General features: G+C 44.2%; 1 protein-coding gene across 1 annotated transcript in view; it reads right to left on the bottom strand.

Annotated features, from left to right (window-relative positions):
- CDH13 (cadherin 13) overlaps window positions 1-23,148 on the bottom strand; it is a 1,051,180-nt gene that overhangs the window by 335,773 nt on the left and 692,259 nt on the right. The window lies entirely within an intron of this gene.

The following is a 23,148-nucleotide window of genomic DNA, read 5'->3' on the forward strand; positions in this document are numbered from 1 at the left end:
TGCTCCAAATAATTAAGGGTTAGCAACTTAAAAATTAATTCTAGTGGTATAGCTACACATCTGGCTTAATGGATACCATAAATCAATCCCATGAGATAAAATCTATTTTAAAAACTCTATAGAAAGGGGCCTATTTCAAAGAAGGCATTGTATTGTTTTTTCTCTCCTCAGAGTAACAGCCCAGGCTTCTAGTCCAACCTCTGAACAACTTTCAGCATCAATTATGGATGTGTTACAAATGCAAAAATGCAAATTCTCAAGGCTCATTCCAGGCTTGCTGTAGGGTTGGACGGCGGCTCCCTAAAGGACAGGTCCAGATCCTAGTCCCTAGAACCTGTGAGTGGGACTTTATTAGGAAAAAGGGACCTTGCAGATGTAATCAGGTTAAGGATATCAAGATGAGGTCATGCAAACTTGTCAAGGTAGGCCCTCAGCCTAATGTCAGATGCCCTTAAAGGAGAAAAGCAAAGGGAGGTAGGAGACAGGAGAAAAGGCCACATGGAGATGGAGACCGAGGTCAAAGTGATGCAGCCACTAGGGCGGGAAGAAGCAGGAAGGGTTCTCCCCCGAGCCTTTGGAGGAAGCACAGCCCTGCCCGCACCTTGATTTTGGATCTCTGGACTTCAGAATTATTAGAGAATACATCTCTGTTGTTTTAAGCCACTAACTTTGTGGTGATATATTGTGGGTGCCCTGAGAATTAATACCTACTGAGTGAGAAACCTGGGCAATTGGCCAAGCAATTGGTATTTTAACAACCTTCCTGTATGCACGCTCAAGGTTGAGAACTATGGAGTAACTGAATGAACAGCTCTGTGTATGACTGCTACAGGCACAGGCATTTCCCCTATGGGACAGCAGAGGCCTTCCCTGGACCTGCAGATAGACCAGGTGTGGGTGGCAAACAGGGATGTGCACTGCTCCAGGTCAGTTCTCTACAGCGTTTTCCCCCAGCAATTTTCTCATTTACAACAATGTTTTTTTGTTGTTGTTGCTCTGAATAGGGATAGAGTAATATACCAAGCATTGCAGTTATAAGTAGTTATAAGACTTGATTCTTGCCACCAAGAATTTTGCCAATATATTGGAGAAACAGGACAAGTAGATACAAAGATAAAATAGACCCAAGGAAAAAATGCTCAACGTCACTAATCATCACAGACATGCAAATTAAAACCACAATGAGACACCATCAATAAATCCACTAACAAGTGCTGACCAGGATATGGAGAAAAGGGAACCTCATGCACTGTTGGTGGGAATGCAGACTGGTGCAGCCACTGTGGGAAACAGTATGGAGTTTCCTTAAAGAATTAAGAATGGAACTGCCTGATGATCCAGATATTCTAAGGATATATCTGGGAATANTAAGTAGTTATAAGACTTGATTCTTGCCACCAAGAATTTTGCCAATATATTGGAGAAACAGGACAAGTAGATACAAAGATAAAATAGACCCAAGGAAAAAATGCTCAACGTCACTAATCATCACAGACGTGAAAATTAAAACCACAATGAGACACCATCAATAAATCCACTAACAAGTGCTGACCAAGATATGGAGAAAAGGGAACCTCACGCACTGTTGGTGGGAATGCAGACTGGTGCAGCCACTGTGGGAAACAGTATGGAGTTTCCTTAAAGAATTAAGAATGGAACTGCCTGATGATCCAGAAATTCCACTTCTGAGAATATATCCTTAGAATTCTGAAAGACCAATTCAAAGGAATATATGCACCCCTATGTTCATTGAAGTGTTATGGGCAATAGCTGAGATCAGGAAACAGCCCAAGTGCCCATCAGTAGATGAGTGGATAAAAAAGCTGTGGTGCATTGACACAATGGAATGAATGCTACACAGCAGTAAAAAGAAGGAAATCTTACCTTTTGTGGCAACATGGATGGACTTAAGATTATTATGCTAAGTGAAATAAGCCAGTCAGAGAAAGATGAGTACCATATGATTTCAATTACATGTGGAATCTAATGACAAAAAATAAACAAAATAGAAACAGAGGCATAGATACATGGAGCAGGCTGATAGCTGTGAGAGGGGAGCAGGGAGGGGGACTGGAGGGAGGAAGGTGAAGGGATTAGCCAAAGAACATGTATGCATGACCCACAGACACACACAACAGTGTGGTGATGGGCAGAGGAAGCTGGGGATGGAGGGACAATGGGGACATCTGTGATAGTGTCAAAAATAAAGTAAAAACTTCCATCTCTTAGCTTCACATGAGCATAATGTCCTCAAAACACCATTCATAGCTTCTGAAATAAGCAACACTTGAAGCTGCAAGTATATCTCTAACTGAATTCCTCCTAAGTATTAAATCAACACTGGCGTGCTCTCACTTCTAAAACACAGGAAGATGATTCCAATGAATAGTACATCCTGCTTCTCTCCCATGCCTGTGCTCCTTACAGATTAGTTTGCATATCAACAATAACTAGACTTTCTAAAAGTCACATACATCAGAGCAGATAATGTTCACTTGTGGGTTGCTTTCTAATGTTTTATTCAAGTTAGAGCATGTGATGGTACCTTGAGGGAAGTCAAAACATGTCACAGACTGAGCAGGAACATACATGGGCTGATGAGAACTGCCCCTGCCTTCAAGAGAAGGGTTGATCCTCTTGACTGGTTTGAATTCAGCACAAGGAAGACAGGGCTGTCTTTCACCAGCTGCATCTCTTCTTAATAGAGTAACAAATACAGTGCTGTGACCATCAGTGTCCTTTGGGGACACACAACCTCGTGGGAGTGATATGCCCTGGGAAGAACAGGGTTGCCTGTGCCCACGGAGGGACATGCTAGGGGATAAGATGAGGAAACCATGGACACGGGGCCAGTGTGAGGCGGGCACAATAGCACAGCATCAAGGATGGAGGCTTCGCAGCAAAGGCTGCTTGGGTCCCAAAGCCTCAGCAGCCGTGTGACCCTGGGCCAGGGACTTAACCTTACAGAGGCTCCGTTTCCTCAATAGCAATGTGGGACAACAAGGGGAGCTTCCCTCAAAGGTTATTATGAGAATTAAAAAGGTAAAACATAGAAAGGTCTAGTAACAAAGCCTGGTAATATATATTTTTATTTCTTCTTTTTTGGCATTTCCTCCTCCTCAAACTTCTTCTTATCCCTTCCCCTCCCCCTTCCCCACTTCTTGTCATCATCACGTCACCTCATATCCTTTGCAGTCCCAGGATTTAAATCTGAGTCCCTCTTTTCAATTGCTTTGTGACCTTAGAAAAGCCGTTAACCTCAGGAACCTCACCTGTACACAGCGATCATGCCCCTTACCTTGCTGGGAGGAGAGGATTAGGGAGAATTCACTCACCTAAAGGTGTCAAGGCAGGGCTTAACCTTTCAGAGACATTAAATAAAATGTGCCACCATAACTCAAAATGAAATTATGACCCCAAACAGGGAAGAGTTTTAGAGGTAGGAGATCAACAAAACAGGAAGGAGGGACATAGGCGCCTCTCTGTACATCTTGGAAACGACTGGAGGGAAGCAGCTGGGCTGTGGCAGACGAGGACACCAATGCACTTGTTTACTGATCATTGAACTTCCCATTTCAGGCACAGCGCTGAATGTGTGGTCATCATCTCTCTCATCCTGTGAGGTAGGAAATGGATCATCCCATTTTACAGATCAGGAGACTGATGTTCAAAACAGTGAGACAAATTCATCTTTATTAGTTATTAATATATTATATTAATTATTAATGAGTTTCCCATGTGGAAACGAATTAGAGTTCAGGTTCCGGCCGACCTTGGCTTTTAATCACTCCATGATAACTATCATACGGCTACTAACCCTGCAGCCAGCTGTTGCTACTGACTTTCCTACCTCCTTTGAACAGAGACTGGGCTGAAGGAAAGCTGAATGAAAACCCTGTCTGCCTCACCCCTCAGGGTGGGAGTGCTGGGCAGAGAGGGTCTTCCAGAAGAATTGATCATCGCACCTCACACCCAAGGTCTCCAGGGTGTTGTTTTATACAGCTGTTTCTGCTGACAGGAGCAGCCACTTTGAAAGGAGGTAACTTCTATCCACCAAACTTCTCAGGTATTTGATGGAGGGAGGAAGTGGCCACTGGCAACAGCACTTCCTTGGAGAAGTTGGGTTTCTAGCCGATTATTGAGAGTCACAAATATTGGATCTCCCTTGACCTTTCTCTTCCTCTTATACCATGTACACGCTTCGTCAGCAAATATGTCAGCTCTCCCTTCCCAACACATGTAGACCATCACTCATCACCTCTGGGGCACGCCCCCTCCACCCAGCTCGGTTTGGTTGTATTGCTGAGATAGCCTGCTCCCTGGTCGTCTTGCTTATGTTCCCCTCCACTTTAGTTTCTCTCCCGGACCTCAGCCAGGGAAGTCTTACAGAATGGAAGTCAGGTCAGGTCACACTCTTCTGCTCAGACTCCTGATAGTTTGTGTTTCCATGTGAGTAAAAGCTGGGCTCCTTACAATGCCTACCTAGATGGATAGGATCTGCTCCCCCTGCTCCTTCCAAACTCACCTCCTGCTTCCCTCTCCCTTCACACTTTACTCCATCCTTTGCTCCCTTTAGTCACATTGACTCCTTATAGTCCCTCCAGCGTGCCAGATGCACCCCTGCCTCAGGACCTTTGCACACGCCACTTCCTCTGTTTGGAATGTTCCTCCTCCAGATATGGATGTGGCTCACTGTCTCACATTTTCCAGGCTGTGCTCTAATGTTACTGCCTCAGATGAGCCTTCTCTGCCCACTCAATGAGAACTGCATCGCTGCTACCCTTGCCCCAGTGTTGCCTTTGTCATGCTTATTTTTCTCTATAGTTCTCACCACCTGGTACATTTTTTCACCTTGCTTGTTTCTTTCCTTGTACTAGAGGGAGACGTGTATATTCTGTAAGGTCAGGAGCCTGGCATTAGTGCTATTGAATGAATGAATGAATGAATGAATGAAGTGAGCTTAGTGTGGTTTCCTGACAGCAGCGGTGGCACCACTGCCACTGCATCCATCCTTGCATCCTCTGCGCACAAAACTGAGCAATGAAGTAGTGGTTTTGCAGCCACCCTAGTTCCTAGCAGATACGGTAAACATGAACTTCATTTCTGAGTCACTGGGCTCTGGCAGCACACTGTAACAGAAATTCTGGGCGAGATTCCCATTCCATCTCCAGAAAAAGGATCATTTCTGCTCACTGCTGAGCCAGACATTCATCTTTGTAAACAAGGATGTATACTCGAAAAGATCCCTCAGCAGCAACTGCGTGTTCTCCTCCCGAAGCCAGGAATAATAGTCCCACGAGAACACTTCCTTTCCCAGGCCACAGAAGCCCGAGCATGCCCGGGTGGCATTTCCACGGGCACCTCTTGGCATCAGTTTAGCATCAGCCCCCCAGCTTCTGACATGGTCTCAGGAAACATCACCAAGTACGTCTCTGCGGACATGCTACCAGGACATCGGCAACACACTGATTCTCGTTTAAATAGTACATTTTTTCTAGTAGGGAACTTTCTCTAGCTCTGAAAGCACTGCTGGCGAGTCTGTGTACCCAGGCCTGAGCACCAACACCCAGGCCTCTCAAGCCTGTCTCCATCCAGCCCCCTCGACCTATTTACATTCCCTCCTCCGTCCTGACTCAAAGTCCCTCCATCTTTTGGGCCAGCTCAGGCCTCCCTGCTCCTTTCTCCCACATACACGGAGCTTTCCCTTTTTCTATTTCCTACATAATTTAAAGATGGCACCAAATAATTCAGCGTGTAATTGCAGAAGCTCTTACACTGTTGTTCCTTCATGAGTGCTGCTTGTCTTTGAACCAGACTGTAGTCTTGGAGTCTTTTCTTGTTTTACATCTCAACTTAGGGCTCCATCTGGGGAAGCTGTGGTCCCTGATGGCGGCCTGAAGCCACACAGTGAGAACTGCCAAGCGATTCCAGAGCACACGTCTCAGAGAGGTTGAGTACGCCTGTGATGTCCTTGCTGTGAGTTCTCATGGCGAAGCAGCTTCAGAACTCTGTCCGGGGAGTTACGCTGATGCCGGAAGCTCTAGAATCTCACTCAGATCTCTAAACTCTGTGCCATAGCACTCTGAATCTTGGCTCATTGCTCATAAGCTCTCATTTACTCAAGGCAATTTAATGAACAATAATAAAAATACACAAATTATACACAATAACATTCACTTAATACTTATAATTCACTGAGCGCTGCGCTAAGCATGCTCTGAGACTGGAGCTACTGTCTAACTTCCTCTATGCGCCTGTTTTGTAGATGAGACAACTGAGGCCTGCACAGGGCCAAGAAGCTGGTGGGCAGTGGAGTCGGGGTGGGGATTCAGGCCACCGGCGTCATTCAAAGACGAAGAGAGAAGCAAAGTGCTTAGGGGCGTGTGTGGAAGTGATATGGTATTTTTCAGTTCTCACAATAATTGCGAGTGTCACTGATGTTCGGTGGGAGAAGGCATTGGATGCCACACACCCTGGGATGCATGGGGGTCTTATGTCATATAGAAATATTCCAGATAAATTTTGGGTGATCCTGATAAACATTCTTTTGGTGGGAAAAAATAACTCTCATCTATTTATAATGATTTGAATCCAGAACTTAACTCAATTTGTTTAATCTTTTTATTTCTTAAATCCTTACCTGAGGATGTGTTTATTGATTTTAGAGGGAGAGGAAGGGAGTGGGGGCGGGGGGTGGTGGGAGAGAGAGACAGAGAGAGAGACAGAGACAGAGACAGAGAGAGAGAAAGGCACAGGAGAAACATCCACGTGAGAACCATTGATTGGTTGCCTCCTATACACAACCCAGGGCTGTGCCCTGACCATGAACTGAACCCAGAAACTTTTGGTGTACAGGACAACGCTCCGACCAGCTGAACCACTTGGCCAGGGTGAACCTAACTCAACTCTACATTCAAACCCCAAATACTTCTGTACAGCTGAATGTACTCTGTATTTCATCAGGGTGTAGTCACTATATCAACAGAGGGGAGCTCGTTTTTCATTATTTTTATTTTTGTTTGTTTGATTTAAGAGCCTACCAGTTCTGGAAAAACTCACTTAACCGATGTTATTGCTGAATGTCATCTGAGTGACCCATGCAAGACAGACTTGTGTCACTGCACTTGCAGCGGATGCGTCTGTGGCAGACCTGAGTGAGGACAGTCACCTCGGACAACTTCATTACATCTTCCAGGGCCATGGTGCCTGAGCTCTTACACATTAACCTAGATATTCTACTGCAGGTTCATTTTCCTTTATATTGTACATGGGTCTTATTAATTCTTTAGAAAATGTGTGTAGGTGGGTTAAGATGTCACGAATGTCACAGGGCAGGTACTAAAAGATGTCTTGGCAGGTATTTACTGACCATGCAGAGTCCCTGGGGCAGCAGGCGGACAGGTGGGTTGGAGGTGGCAGAGGCCACTTGGCCCAGGGGGGGTTTGCACTGACACACCCAGCCCCACAGGCAGGCGCACAGTTTCAATCAGGAATACAACCTTCTGAAAGCTAAGAAGAGCAAGCCTAGTATAGGAGCTGGCCTGTTAAGAACAAGGCCACTTCTCAGCCAGGTCAGCTCCAGGGGTCGGCTCTAGCCAGGGGTCAGCTCTAGCCAGGGGTCCAGAGCAGGGGTCAGCCCCCAGGGTCAGGGGCAGTGGATTTCCTGGAGGCTTGCTCAGGAGCAAGCGGCGAGAGCACACACGCTGGCTGGAGGCTTGTTCTGTCCTGCTTCAGCCGCCCCTGCCAGGAGCCAAGTCCTTCCTCTCCCCAGATCTCCACTGTCTCATCAGCCTGAGAGCTCTTTGAACCTCATCCTTTTGGGTTCTCAGGGAGGCTTCACTGTGTGGGCATGATTAGGTCACGGGCCACTGGCACCTGAACTCAATCTTCTGTCCCTTCCCCCTCTCTGGGGGTCAGAGGTTAGAACTGAAATTTCTAACCTTCTAATCACACAATTGGCTCTACTCGTAACCAGCACAGGTCCTTCCTCAAGTCAGCTATTAACATAACAGAACAACCTCACCCCTCTCAACACTCAGGAAATTTCAGGCTTTGTGAGCCAGGAACCCTGGAGGAAGACCAGACATCTATCAAAAATATGTTTTGGTCATCTAAACAACCAAATGTACAGTTTCCTTATAAATCAAAATATTGCAGTACCTCTCCGAATTCAGATGCAGGAGGCGACCCACCTGGTAGATTTGGGGGCCATGTCACCCTCGTCTGCTGAATGAATCAGGGCGCCTTAGTTCTCTAATTCAGACTCACCTGGGGAATTACAACATAATGCAGACTGCCAGGCCTTGAGATGGGAGAGTAAGATACTAGGAAAATTTCCTGGCTTGTGTAATAATAGAAAAATGGAGACAGATAGCTGAAGAGACTGGCTGGGCAATTTATGGCAGAGGGTCACCAGGGCGGAAGGCCCCCAGTGCCTGGCAGGGGGAAACTGGGAAAACAAGGGCCTTACATCCAGGGTGACCTTTCTTCCCTGGAGGAAACATTTAAGGTGTGTCTCAGCTCCAGGCCCAGAAAAGCAGCAAAACCAAGTGGGCTGCATCAGAACCAACTGCAATGACTGAAGACCCTCTTCCCTGTCACTGACCAATCAGTGGAGACCACGACCCTGAAAGAGCACCTGGAAAAATGATGAAACCTTCCCCAGAGACCTCCCCTAAGAGTCTGCCTGGAAGACAGAGATAAAAGCTTCAAGACTTAGGAGGGATTCCTTTCTTCCCCCACTTCTTCCCCCACAGGCACAGGTCTCCTAAACTCTAGGCAGTGGGCAGTGGCAGCTTGTCCCAGGCTGATCCCCTGAACCTGTCCCCAAGGCCACTCTTCTCTGGCTTCCCAGTGAGCTCAGGCAGCCCCGCCCAGTCTCTTCTGTTTCTTCTCCCATGCTAAGCCCTTGCTCGTTTCACTGTCCCCAGCTTTAGCAAACACCACCTCGAAGCCAAGAACCCACACACTCCAGCTGAACCTGGGCAGGCCTGCTCAGGGCCAGGCTCCCATCCAGTAACAGCCCCACCCCCTGAGACTTCAATTCATGGGGTTTCAGTGGAGTCCTGGAACATGGCGTTAACAAAAATCACTCCAGAATAGAGTGACCAGCAAAGAAACACTGTAGGGAAGTAACCGGATAAGAAGTCCAAAAGGTGGAACTTCCTGCACAATGAATGGTCCAGTTCCTAACAAAATAACATTGTGAGGAGAAAATAAAAAGGGTGGGGAAGGGAGGGGAAGTGCTATGCTGGATCAAAAGAGACTTAGGGACGGAAAAATCAGACTTACTGGGGAACTCAGTTTAGACAGAGACATTAATTGTAAATAGAATATTTGGGGGTCAACTGGGGAAAATAACTTTTTTCCTTATAGAAAAGTAGCGGTTGTTAACTGAGAAAAGCGAGTTTGAAAATGACACACATGGTATTGACACCATCTCATTTTGCTAAAACAAGCAAATGACAAATGTGTGTCTGCCCAGAACACAGGCCACATGCTAAGGTGTAAGACTGTTAGTCTCTGAGTGAGAGGACTTTCCTTATTTTGTTTATCTGACTTTTCTAAATTTCTACAACATGTGAGTGATTTTTTTTGCACAATCAAATGCTTTATTAAATTAAAATTAAGCAGCAGTCTTGGTGGTTCTGATGCACACCCACACTGGAGAACCAGCTCTTTGAGCAGTGCTTTCTAATGCTTCTGAGCATCAGCGTATCCTGTCTGGAACACCTGCTAAGAGTGTGGGTTCTCAGCCCCTGTCACACAGGATCAGATTGGTTTTGGGGTATGGCCTGATAGATGGGTTTTATCATTTGTTATCATCCAAGAATATAAAACTCTGCTAGACCAGAGCTTCTCCCACTTTATGGGCATGTGAATCTTCTGGGGATCTTGCTAAAATGCAGATTCTGATGTAGCAGCTCTGCAGCAGAGCCCCAGACTTTGCATAACAACCCCCAGGTGTTTGAGGCTACTGTATCCAGACCACACTGGGAGTAAGGCTCGAAAGGATTATGAGAAGACAGGAAAAGTTTTGACTCACTAACTCTCTGTGTGCCCTTGGAAAATGCTCTTCATAGGATGCAGTCTGGAATAGGGGACACCAGTGAAAATGCCTATGATGACCATGCAGGGAGAGTGAATAGGTGATACAGGCAGAGTGCAAGGCAATGGGGCCTGGTGGGGACTGCGGCCCTGATCCAAAGTAGCAACTGGTGCTCAGCGCCAGCCTAGGGATGTCACATGTAAACAGTTGTCCAGTATCATCTAATCTTCCCTCTTTTCAAATGAAGCCAGAAGTGTGATTCTGAAATGAAATCTCCTATTTTCAAAAACACTGTACATGCCAAACAAAAATATGTCTGCCAGCTAGATCCAGCCTGGGGCCATCAGCGCTAGAGTGTGGGCTTCACTCAGAGTAGCAGTCAAACCCCCAGTCCTGTAACTAAATGCCAATGAGTCTTTGGGATGAAGGTTAACCAACAATTATTCTTGCTGACATTGAAGGCGAAGACCCAAACACTACAGAAATTCCGGAATACTCAACTCCTTTGTGCTAAAAGAAGCACAGCGAAAATTAAGTGAGGCTAGCACTTTCTCATGCTGCGTAAACATTGTCTGAAGGCACATAAAGGGACTGGAACACTGAGGTGCCAGGGGAGCCATTTCGGGGCCAGTGGGATGCTAAGGTGGGCCGAGTAAGCACCTCCTTTTACTGGCCTCCACTGTCCACTCAGCCATTGTAAGTCAAACATTCTCAACCATGTTCAAAACTTGCCATGAGCCAGAAAGCTTTTGAGGTTTCAAAAACAACAACAACAACAACAATAACAAAACCCTCAAGAACTTAAAGTACCACAAGAAAGCTAATTCTGCAGCTTTTAATGAATCCCATTTACATTTTTTAAGCTCTTTGGTTTCTGAGCACTATTTAAGGGGGAGGTTTGCTCAGTTCATTTACTTTGGTTTTCTGACTGTCCAAGGTGACAATTCTCAGCAGTATAATTTCCCTCCTGTGCCCAAACCACTAAAATGCACCCAAGAGCTAATACACATTTTAAGCTCCACTGAGGCCCAATACCTCCCAGAATCATGGTGACTTGGAAAACAGTAAGCAACCAGAAGTGAGCCGAGACCTGCTGCAGGCATTTAGTTCTCAGCAGAGAATGAGAAGTTCTCAGCATTTAACCCTGCCCACATCTCATGCTTTGTTCTTGAAGAAGACATAACCCTCAAGCTCAAAAATTATAGGGTTAAAGGTAATAGACTACAGACTTTTCAGGTGAGCAAGGAAATAGATGTTATGCCTCCTCTCCCTCCCAGATAACATATTTGGATAAATTCCTGGGGCAAATATTGGAGGCTGGCTGACCAAACACTCTATTCTGGCCATTGTTCTTCCTTTCCTGCCTATATGGTAGAGTCCAAGAAAGCAAATATATAGTGTTCCCAAACTGCCTTGCAATTAGGTGGGTATGGGTAGATGACATAGCTACGGCCAATGAAATGTATGCAGAAGTCTATTGTAGTAGGGGGCTAAGGATGCTGTTTCAGGAAAACTTTGGCTGTCCCGATGCAATGGAAAAGAGGGAATAGACACCACTCCTTTCCTTTCTCTCTACCTTGAATACAGATGTGATGGCTGGAGCTGTGGTAGCTATTTTGCAAACTTGAGGGAAAGGCTTAAGAGAATTAAAATGAGGCCAGACCTGACACCATTATGAAGCTGAATAGCAGTCATCAAATAACACCTAAATTGTTTAAGCCACAGTGGTCATATTTCCTATCAAGTATAGCCAAACATAATTCTAAAATGTACAATTCCTCATAAAATTAGGTAGAGGAACAAAATCTTACATTAAGTGAAGTGGCTACAAACAGCAAGGATGCCATATTTCATTGTAGTTTAAATTGACTTCTAGAGTTCTCATGGAGGGCTTTGCTAATAACCCTACCAAGGTAGGGTAGGTAGAATGGAGAATCCCATTTACTGCTACCCAACACTTCTTTTATACATAGGTTTCAGTATCATGCCAACTATTACACAGGAAATATAGTTTCTTCCATTTAAGAGAGTTATTATTATCAAGTCCCATCCTAAGAGAGCCATAGGAAGAGAGCAAGGTTAGTGTCCAGGTATCTCTAAATAACATCTCTGCCTCTCACATTCCATCATCAGAATCTCCATCAGAATGTCACTCTTCTGTGGCCAATGGCTCAGTGCTAGTTTATCTGGATGATTCTGATGCTGGGCTGGGTCGAGAGACCATGACCATACATCCTTTCTCCACACTGATCGAGGTGGCTTAATTCTTGTCAGAGTAAAAGATCCCATGGGATTCTGAATCCAGCATCTCTGCAAATAAGTAGTAGCACATGTTTACTGAACATGTACATGTTTCTAATTAACTGATCCTTGAAGCCCTGATGTATAGACACCATTATTTACTCCATTTTTGACCAGCAAATTAAGAATGAAAAAGCTAACGTGGTTGCCCTAGCACCCACAGCCAGAAATGGAGATGCTGGGACTAGATTTATGGGCATCCTGTTGTCAAAGCTCATACTCTACACTATTGTGATAAATTGCAACTTGATAACTAAAGTAGCTTTGGACAGGTTCCATGTTAGAATCAATATTAAGGTGCCCAGTTCTTTTTTCTTTTCTCAGTTCCAATGGGGGATAGTGAGACATGGTTAGAACGGCAGAGAGGGTTAGGGTTCACCAAAGAGTCTCCCCCACACTCCCAGTCTCCCTTGCAATTAGGCTGGGGCCACATGACAAGTGCTGGCCATTGAATTGAGGACAGACTGATTTTTATTTCCTGGGCCAAGGGAGGTAAAAGCCAAATGTCACCTCCATTCCTCTTCCTCTGCCATAAGAGACCATGAAGGTCACACGAGGTAGTAACTATAAGATGAATGAAGCTCACCCTATTTGCATCCCGAATTTCATCATGAAGAAATCATTTTATGTTGTTAAGAGACCAAGTTTGTGGGATTTAAAAATTATTGTATCCTGACTAATAAAATGGGCCACTGAAATACAGTCAGGACATCTTGATTACAGCAAGTCTGTGAAAGAGGTGATTGTAATGTGGGAGCTATTATAAGAGCAGATTCATTTATCACAGGGGTTATTCCACATCCAAATTATAGAATGTCTTATCTGCCTAATGAGGCGGGCAGTTTCTTAGAATTAACATGAAGATGTTACCTGCGTTACGGAACTTGGCGCTGCTTAATGAAAATGATGATCCTCTCATCACCTAATTTCAACGAACACTTCCAGCTGCTAGCTCTCAAGGATCTTACACCTCAGTCCCGTATTTTTATAGAGTAAAATGTTTGCAGGATATGGGTATAAACATCCTCATACTAAGAACTGTAATTTCATGTAGAGACTGGGTACCCGAGCTGGGAGTTGGCTGAGGTTTGCCAACTACCTAGTTTCGACAGTAGACCAGAAGAGCCTATTTGAGATAAAAATACACATTGCTGACTCAAATACTTACTGAGCATATACTATGTGCCAGGACTCTCCTAGAGGTTGGAGGTACAGTGGTTGTAAGACTGAGTCCCTGCCTCATGAGATCTGAATCTGACAGATTGAAATGAACTTTGCACATGACAAATGAGTTCATTTGAAGGTGTACAGAGGATCTAAAAGCCAAGTATGTATCAGAAGAGAGAGAAATAAAAGATTTTACCACTGACCAAACTGATGCTTCTAGAAGTTTTTCACCATCTGGTCCTGCTCGTCCACCCAGTCTCCTCTCTCTCACTACCCCTTCTCCATTTTTGCTGCTCCTGCTCCCCTGACCTGCATGTATTTATTTCTCAGAAGCACCAAGCTTCCCCCTTCCCATGTCTTTGTCCAAGCCATTCCTCTGCCTAGAATATATGTTATTCCCCTTCCTTCCTAGTGTCTACATTGCTCGTGCCTCTTTGTCCTTGTTCAGGGTGTTGACTCTAGCAGGAAGCCAGGTTTGATTGCCCCTGGTTTGGACTAACTGTCCTAGTGAGCCCACATTGGTCCCTCTATACATTCACCTGATTAGTGTACCCCCGTCCTCAGTGGCATGGAGGAGTTGATGGTGACCTGATGAATGCACGCCCTCAGTGGAACAAAGAAAGGACAGGGGCCAGTTTCTGTGAAGATGTGGGTGCTGGGGGAGTGGGGCAGATGTGGCAGGTGGAAGAGATGGCTGGCATGGCTGGGAGACTGGTTATACTGAGCCATTTCATCAGGCCAGCTAGTCAATGCACTGAGGATTATGACAGGTTTCTCACTGCTGCAGAAGGCATTTACAAGCACAGAAAGATGGGATGGCTAGAAAAAGCCCTGAGATACTGGGTTGGAATTGGAGGTGTTGGTTTGAACTTGTGTTTTAAATGTGATATATGAATAAAAACTCAGGTATACCAATAATTATAGATGTATGTATGCATGTATATGGATGTATGTGTACATGTCACCACTCTTTCTATTGAGAGGGCCTAGAAGCTATGACAGGTTTTAACTGTATCTGTCACATCTTATATCTTCCAAAAAATCATCTGGGGGCAAATATGCATAAAATGGGCTGATTGTCAGTAACCAGGGAGGGTAACTTCCTTCTCCAGTTCTGTATTTTGAGAATCTTAAAAAAACACAGAAAAACACAGAGAATAATACCATAAAAATCTATATACCCACCATCTGGAATTGCCAACTGTTAACATTTTATCATATTTGCTTTGTTTTTATTTTAGCCAAAGGAAAAAAAGTACAGATCAAGCTTAAGTCATTGTATCCACTGCTTCCTGTTCTGTCCCCATCAACCTTTCGCCACTGACAATCACTGTGGTCGACTATGCAACCTTCCAGGCTATTTCGCGTCATCTTAGGTTTATGCTTAGTTTCCATGAATAATATGATATATAATTTTTAATAAACTGCATCATATGGAATATGCATTAAAATTGACTTTCTTGTTTCTCAGCTTTATCTTCATTAAAAATATATCTATTTGTTTAAAAGTGTCTTTAAATATATAAACACAAACTATTTGGTTTATTCCTCTCGTGATCACATTGTGGCTACAATGGGAAAAACATGTAATGAATGATTCTGTCCTTAGGGAAATTTATAACTGGTTGATCGATTTCACCAAAACACTGTGTAATTGATTTCTAGGCAAAGAGCTCTTATGGTGTGACAGAGATCTAGAGCTTTATTTAGTAAACTTATCCATCCATCCATCCACCCATCCACCCATCCATCTGTCCCATGATTTTGTGGGTTAGGAATCAGGAAGGGCTCAGCTGGGTGGTTCATCTCAGACCCACAGAGGGTCATCTGAGGATAAAAAATCTTCCAAAATGACTCTTAGAGTCACGTGGCTAGTGTCTTGCTGCAATTTGGTCTCTCTTTCCAAATAGTAAATCATCTTTCTAGGTGTCTCCATACGGCCTTAGCTTTTCCAAGGACAGTTTCTAGATAGTCAAACGTAGGTGGTGCTGGCTTATACCAGAGCAAGTGTTGCGAGACAAGTAAAACAAATTTGCCCATCCCTTTAAGCCTGGACTTGGCACGTGTCAGTTTTACCATATTCTATTTGTCAAGGCAGTCACAGAATCCACCTACATTCAAAGGGAGAGGACACAGACCCCCAAAGAATTTGGTTCCCTTTATAATCTGCCAGAGACTCCCGAGTCCCTCTCTTCAACCTCCTAGATCTCTCCACCCTCGCCTCACCCTCACCATCTTTACCATGACTATCTTAGACTGGGCCCATTCCAACATTTTCACTGCCCGTCCAGTGTCCGTCTGTTCCTCATTCCCACTCATTCTCCAACCTGCAGCCAGAATAATTTTTCCAATGCAAAAATATCCAGCCAGCATCTGTTTGTCTTATTCTTGGTAATAGCGTTCTCATTTTCCTTTGGTTTATCACCTTTTCCCCCCAACTCTTAAGCTTTGTAGTTCAGAGAGGGCTGACATTACCTTTCCTCCACACCTGGCTCCAGGTGTGGGCACAAAACTCAGATCCGGCCACTTAGAATCTTCTACACCTGTGTACACTTAAAATTTCAGGGATGGTCACACAAACTGCACCCAGAATAGTAACTAGGACTTTAAATAAAATGATATGGAAGTAATGTTTTTGTAAAGTGTGGAGGTAGCTGGAGGTCCTAGGGTAGTAGGGAAATTGCCAGGGGCCCATTGTTGTTTGCCAGTACTCGAGGAAATCCAACACTGAGGAGACTGGAGCCCAGGAATAGAAACCCATGTGTGAAGACAATTAGATCACCTGTGTACAGCCATTCCTGAAGTTCCTGTTGGCCTTTTAGGGATGAGCCAGTGCACTCCTTTTTCTGCTTAACTCACTGGGCTGGATTTCTGTCACTGGGAACCAAAAGGGTCCTCACACATCCACTTCACATGATGCCTGCCTCTCTTTGTTGCCTGGATTATGTTGGCCCTTCCAGATGAGTCCCTGGCACTCTTTCTACCTGTTTTCTCAGATCATGCCTTCCTCCTTCAGGTTTTTGCACATACATTCCTTCTGCCTGAAGCAAGCATCCCCCAAGTTATCCACATGAGATTCCTGCTTATCTCTCGAGACTCAGCTGACCCATCACCTTCTAACCGTCATGAGGTTTCCAAATCTTTTCTCTGCTCTCTATCTGACCCCATCAGCTTGCTTTGCTTTCAGTGGGCTCCCAGGGTGTTTTACTCACCTCTCTCCCAGCGGTTAGACTATCTCATTATGGATTGTGTATAGGAGCCTGTTTTACCCTGAGCTCCATGAAGGGTCTGACTTTGGTGTACCCATCTTTGAATTCCCAGGGTCCCCCAGCACAGTTCCTCACATACAACAGATAGTCATCAGTGTTGGCTACAATTTTTAATCTAGAAATGTTTGGTTCCCAAACTGCTGTTATCTGGGTCACCACAAACTTCAGACCCTCCATGCAAAGAATTATATGGGCAAGCACAGGCCACCTGCTCACAGTCCCTTATCTGCTGGCTGTAACAGGGTCTCGGCACTTCTTTAAATATCAATTTGTTCTTTAACTGAGAAATGTGCTTACTGCTAATGAACCAACATTTCATGTAATGTAAACAGGTCGACACTAACTGAGCAACTTTGCCCAGCTTGTCGTGTGTCTGGCAGCATGACAGCGAGATTGTTTTTAGCATATCAGCTGGGAGGCTGGAGACCACCCCAAATGCTCTGACTTGCACAGGAACTTAAAGAGAGGGCCACATTTGCTAGCTCTTAATCCCTCCCTAGCAAAGTAAATTGCTGCTACCTTATATCGTGATATCATTTCCAGAATTTATGGAGATGAGAAATCCCCATGGTTATCAAATTTTTGCAGCTCAAATCCATGTGTATTGCATCTCTGTGCATATGCGCTGCCCACACGGAGGTGTGGCGGAGAGGAGACATTCCGGAGAGGGTCCAGCTGGTCGGCAGCAGGCTCTCGCGGAAGCAGCACATTGACAACAGAATAAGCTGGAGTCTGAGGGGAGGCAGGAGGCAAGATACGCGTCCTTACCGAGGGACCTGTCACTCTGGGAGGCCATCAGGTGTGTGAGAAAGCATATGGAGACAGACGAATGGTTTTGTAATAACAAATGCTAATGGAGGAACACACGGCCCAAGGTGCATTCATGAAACTACCTCTTTCGTGAAAAAATTCGCTGACCTGGATCCTCTCATATCTTGAGCGGGGTGTGGCTTCCAACTCAGATGCTCTTCCCACCTTGAAAATGCAAAATGCACAGCCTAGGAATACTCCAGTTCAGGGACTGTTTTCTACCTAGATATTAAATCATTTAGTCAAATTTTAATGGACACAGCATCACATATGCTAATAGTTGACTTTATCAGAAAATAAAATGTGGTCTCTTTAAAGGCATGAATAAAAAATAAATAACACTCTTCACATTGCCAAAAGCAAGTATCTCTAAGGTTTAGAAACCAGTGGAGCCTGGCTGGTGTAGCTCAGTGGATTGAGCGCGGGCCTGTGAACCAGACGATCGTGGTTCGATTCCCAGTCAGGGCACATGCTTGGGTTGCAGGCCAGTTCCTGGCAGGGGTCAGCCCCCTGCAGGGGATGCACCAGAAGCAACCATACATTGATGTTTCCTTCCTCTCTCCTTCCCTTCCCCTCTAAAGATAAATAAATAAAATATTAAAAAAAAAAAAGAAACCAATGGGATATATCTGGAAATCTTCTCAAAGGTTACATGGTTACTCATTCACAGTGCTTAAACAGATACAAAGAAACCTTTGCCTTGAGTAAAATGTAGTGATATTTAAATACATCTGTGGAACACTGTTTGTTCTACAAAAATTCCAGAATTTGCAGACCAAGGGGCTAATATAAGGCTTTTCCCTATTCAAAGCACGTGGGTCTAGTCTGTTTTAGGGAATATCAGCAAGAACATACAAGAAGGTTTAGATTGTGTATGGAATACGTTCAGGCCGGCCTGAATGTACTACACAAGCCCTCTGATTTTCTGTTTGGCTTGGAGATCAGAGGTTGCAGGAGTTGAGTGAGGTCAGGGTGTTCATTTCCCTGGGCCCCTCCCCTCCGGGTTGTGTTAGGGTGGCTGTGTCCCAGGCTGAGGTCCCTGCTCCTCCCTAATGGCCCTCTTCTAAGGACCCTCTCCTTCCAGGCCTGTAACTGTTCCCTCCTCCCCCAGGGCTGGGCTGATAAGAGCCCTGGTCTTCCAGGTGAGGGGTGACACCTCTGTCCCTTGCAGTTCCCCTTTTAAATAGGCCTTTTGTAAAACAGGCCTTCCTACAACTGTCCTAATTTGAGAGCGCCATCTGCTTCTTATTGAAAGGCTGTTAGACACAGTGGACATTTTTCAATGTCAGTTTTTAGATATTTGCTCAATATCATGAACATCTCCAAATAGTCCCAAACTCTGATCCTGGAAAAGTCGTCAAAGCCAACATTAAAATGGGTGATGAAGGTGATTGATTCTATTGTTATGACAACAAACTATTTAGAGAAAATAATTTTAGTACTTTATTTCCATAATATTTCTGTTGATCTTTATTAAGATTCTACTTGACTCTGCAAAATATCCGTTGTGTGGCTTCCCTGGACCCACACCAACAGGCAGTGAGGACTGACTCTGCATGTGTGGCTGACAGCACAGTTCACTGGTCTTGTTCGGCCGTCTTCTCGGCCCATCTGTACGGTTTGCCCCAGGAAGCAGAGGCGAGTCTTCCTGTGTCTTCCATGTCTACAGCAGGCCCAGTCCATGAAGGACTCTGCACAAATGTTTCTTGTACTGAATTTGGGGGAAGAATGGCACGGAGAGAGAACAGTTTTCTTGCACAGCAGCACGGCATCTAGATCAGAGCCTTCCTCATTGGAGACATAATGCAGTGGGGATGAGAGCCGACCTCGACACCAGACTGCTTGGCTCCAAACTTCTACTTCACCTTTGGCGAGCTGAGTGATTGTGAGTGACCTTCCTCACCTCTGAGACTCTGTTCTCATCTATAAAGTGGAGATGTAATAGAGCCTGCTTTACAAGGCCCTTGTAAAGGGTAAATGAGGGAACCATTCACGTGAAAGCCTTAGTACATTGTTGGCTGATGCTGAGTGCTCAGTAAATGCTGTTGCGGATGCTTCAGTTCATTTACCATCACCTGACCATCTACTGGGTGAGCTGAGTAGCCTGGACTCTGGGTCATCCCTGCGTATTGTCAGCAACATGTCAAGTGGATAGCAGCGAGACGATGAGATACCACTTGTTGAACACCTACTGCTTTTCTGGGTGATGTGCTTGTGTCTTCAAGTGCATTAGTGCTAATCTTTAGACCCTTTCTGCTTTGTGGGTTTGCAGGACACTAACTCTCCAGGGTCACCCAGAGGACAGTTTTGGAGCACTGTTCCTTCTGAGGTCTGTTTATCTTTAAAGTTCTTTTACCACAAAGGTTTTCATATTTCAGTCATTCAGAGATGACTGAAATTTGAAATTACATATTATATATTTTATAATATGTGAGGACTCCTGGCACCTCTATTTATTTATTTTACAATATACTTTAAATTGATCATTAAAATTTAACCTACTTCTAAGCAAAGACATGAATAAAATCAAGGAACGATGTACTATACATTGTTTAGCTATCCATCAGAACAAACAGCTAACAATAAAAGTTCACCACTGTGGCACCTAAAACTACCTTCAATCTAGGCAGAGCTATGCAATGCTTACATTAAGAAACACTATATTGTCCAAAAGTATTTATGTGACAGGAATGAGAAAAAGAACATATAATAGGCAGCCCATAAGGAAAATAAGGTGGAGGGGGTGGGGGCCTCTCTCCTCAGGACTGGAGACCTGGATGTGTACCTCCACTGGAGGGAGAGAAATGATGGAGGATGTGACAGCAGGAGCGGAAAGGAGGGGGTGATAATTTAAAGGGCAAGGCCATGGAAGAGTTGACAGAGCACAGAACTAAAAGTACAGGAATTAAAAAGGAAAAGTTTCCTTCCTGAGAGTTGAGAGGCGGAAAATGCTGCAGGTTTGGAGAGACACAGGCAGCCAAGGCCCAGGTTTGCAGAGATCACTCGGCTGTGTTCGCAGAGGAGAGGGCGGGGCTGACCACAGAGAGTGGGCGTACAGAGACAAATCAGCCATGGAGCCCTCTGCTTGAGGTACTTTCACTTTGGTTTCAGGAGACGTCACCCATGTGTGGTGTGGCAGGTACACCTGAGGCCCACTGTTTGGGGCTGGCCACTGTTTCTAGAGAAAGGATGCTGGTATTGATCATGAAAAGGTCCTTCGAGGGGTCTAGAGATGGATAGGGGAGGCATGAAGACTAGAGGGGACTCTCTAATCAGTCTGGGAGGTGAGAGATAGGTCTGGACCTTAGTGCCTATATTTTAGCCTCAAGAATGATGGGAGATGGTGTGCTTGGAAATACATAGGTGGCAATTTTGGGGGAGATACACTGTCATTAGGAGATGAGTCCATTTTCATGTGTTTAAGAAAAAATAACTAAATGAATAGTGAACAGTCAATGGCTGAGAGATAGTGAACGTGGCTCTGGGGTGAGAGACAAACTCTACATCATGACAGAACAAGCAAGCACATTCTTAGTTAACAGGTACAAGAGGTAAACCCAAGTGAAATGAGAATTTGGGGTAATACTGCATTGATATGAAATGTGTTAGCTTAATATTTGTCTCATACACATGTACCTGTACAATTATGAAGGTATAAAAAACAGAATGTGAGCACTGGGCTCAGGCAACTACTGTGTGAGTGCTGAGCAAGTCAGTGAACCTACAGAATAAGCATAATTGTGCCGTGTAAAAGAGGGCTTCAGCAAGTTTGCAGGGCACATGACCAATGTAATTGTATGGGGACTCCATACAAGCTGAACTCATAGAAGCAGAGAGAATAGTGGCAACCCAGGCTGGGGGTTGGGAGAAAGGGGAGATGCTGCTCAGAGGCATGAACCTGTGGTTCCCAGATAAATAAGTTCTGGAGGGCTCACGCACAGGACAGCAGTTACCGTCAACCACACTGTGTTACATATTCTAAAGTTGCTAAGGGACTAGAGCTTAAATGTTCTCACTACAAAAAAGAAATGATAAGTATGGGACATGATAGAGGTGTCAGCTAACACAACAGGGATAATCATATTGCAATATATAAATGTACTGAATCAACACATTGTATGTCTTAAACTTACACTGCTATAGGCTAGTTATTATCTCAATAAAATCAGTTGCATTTCTATAAAATAACAATAAGTGATCTAAAAATTAAATTAATAAAATAATGTAATTTATAATTGCATTAAAAAATAAAATCTTTAGGAATAAATATAACAAAAGATATGTAAGACCTGTATACTGAAAACTAAGAGCATTGTTGAAGGGAATTAAAGACTAAATAGATGGGAAAATATTCTATATTCATGGACCGGAAGGCTCAATATTGTTAATACGGCAGTACTCCTTATATTGATCTACAGATTCAACATAACATCCATTCAAGAATCAGCTGCCTTTTTTGGGATACAAATTGAGAAGTTGATTCTAAAATTCACATGGACATACTAAGGACCTAGAGTATGCAAGACAATTTTGATAAAGCAAACTGTGAATTGAAGACCCAGAGATACCACTTTATGCACAACTGGGATGGCCAACACGAGACAGATGTAAGCAGAGAGTGGAGAAAGCGGAATGCTCCTACACTATCGGTGGGAATGTGACATGGTACAGCTGATCGGGAAACAGCTTTGCAGTTGCTCAAAAGATTAGCACAGAGTTAGCTCGTGACCTAGTAATTTCATTCCTAGATATAAACCCAAGAGAAATGAAAATGTATGCCCATGTAAAACTTGTACACAAATGTTCATAGCAGCATCATTCATAATTGTCAAAACTAGCAATAACCCAATGTCCACCAAATTATGAATAAAATACGATAAAATAATAATGCAAAAATATAAATGAAATAATAATCCATACGATGGAATATTTGGCAATAAAATTGAAACACTGACACACACTACAACACAGATGAACCTTGAAAGCATCATGCTAAGTGAGATCTCTCAGATACAAAGGCCATGTGTCATGCGATTTCATTTATATAAAGTGTCCAGAACAGGTAAATCCATAGGACAGGAAATAGATTAGCAGTTGTCTAGGGCTGAGAGTTTGGGGAGAAACGAGAAATGAATGAGTTTGGGGTTTCTTTTAGGGTGCGATGGAAATGTTCTGAAACTGATGGTGGTGCTGATTGAATGCACCATTAAACATCAACTGTACATCTTAAATGGGTGAATTGTGTAGTGTGTGAATTGTATTGTGATAAAGCTGTTCTATTAAAAGAAAGGAGAAGCAAGAGGGCTGCAAGGATTAAGTATGCTGTTGGCCAAATGTGCACGATATTGCCCATGATATGCATATTTGTTTCTTTGTCTTTTTGATCAGGCCTACATACTGAACATTCCCAGGGGGGTTATGCCATGACTTTTTCTGTTCCACAAGGCAGACATCCTAAGACTTCCGGAATCAAAGACAAGGCAAGGGAGGTTATATTTCCACATAAATATGCTGAGGGGCCTATCAGGAAAGGTTAAGTGCAGCACACAGGTC

Source organism: Sturnira hondurensis, unplaced genomic scaffold, assembly GCF_014824575.4.
Source record: "Sturnira hondurensis isolate 20B ecotype Veracruz unplaced genomic scaffold, ASM1482457v3 Scaffold0002597, whole genome shotgun sequence".
NCBI classification, from domain to species: domain Eukaryota; kingdom Metazoa; phylum Chordata; class Mammalia; order Chiroptera; family Phyllostomidae; genus Sturnira; species Sturnira hondurensis.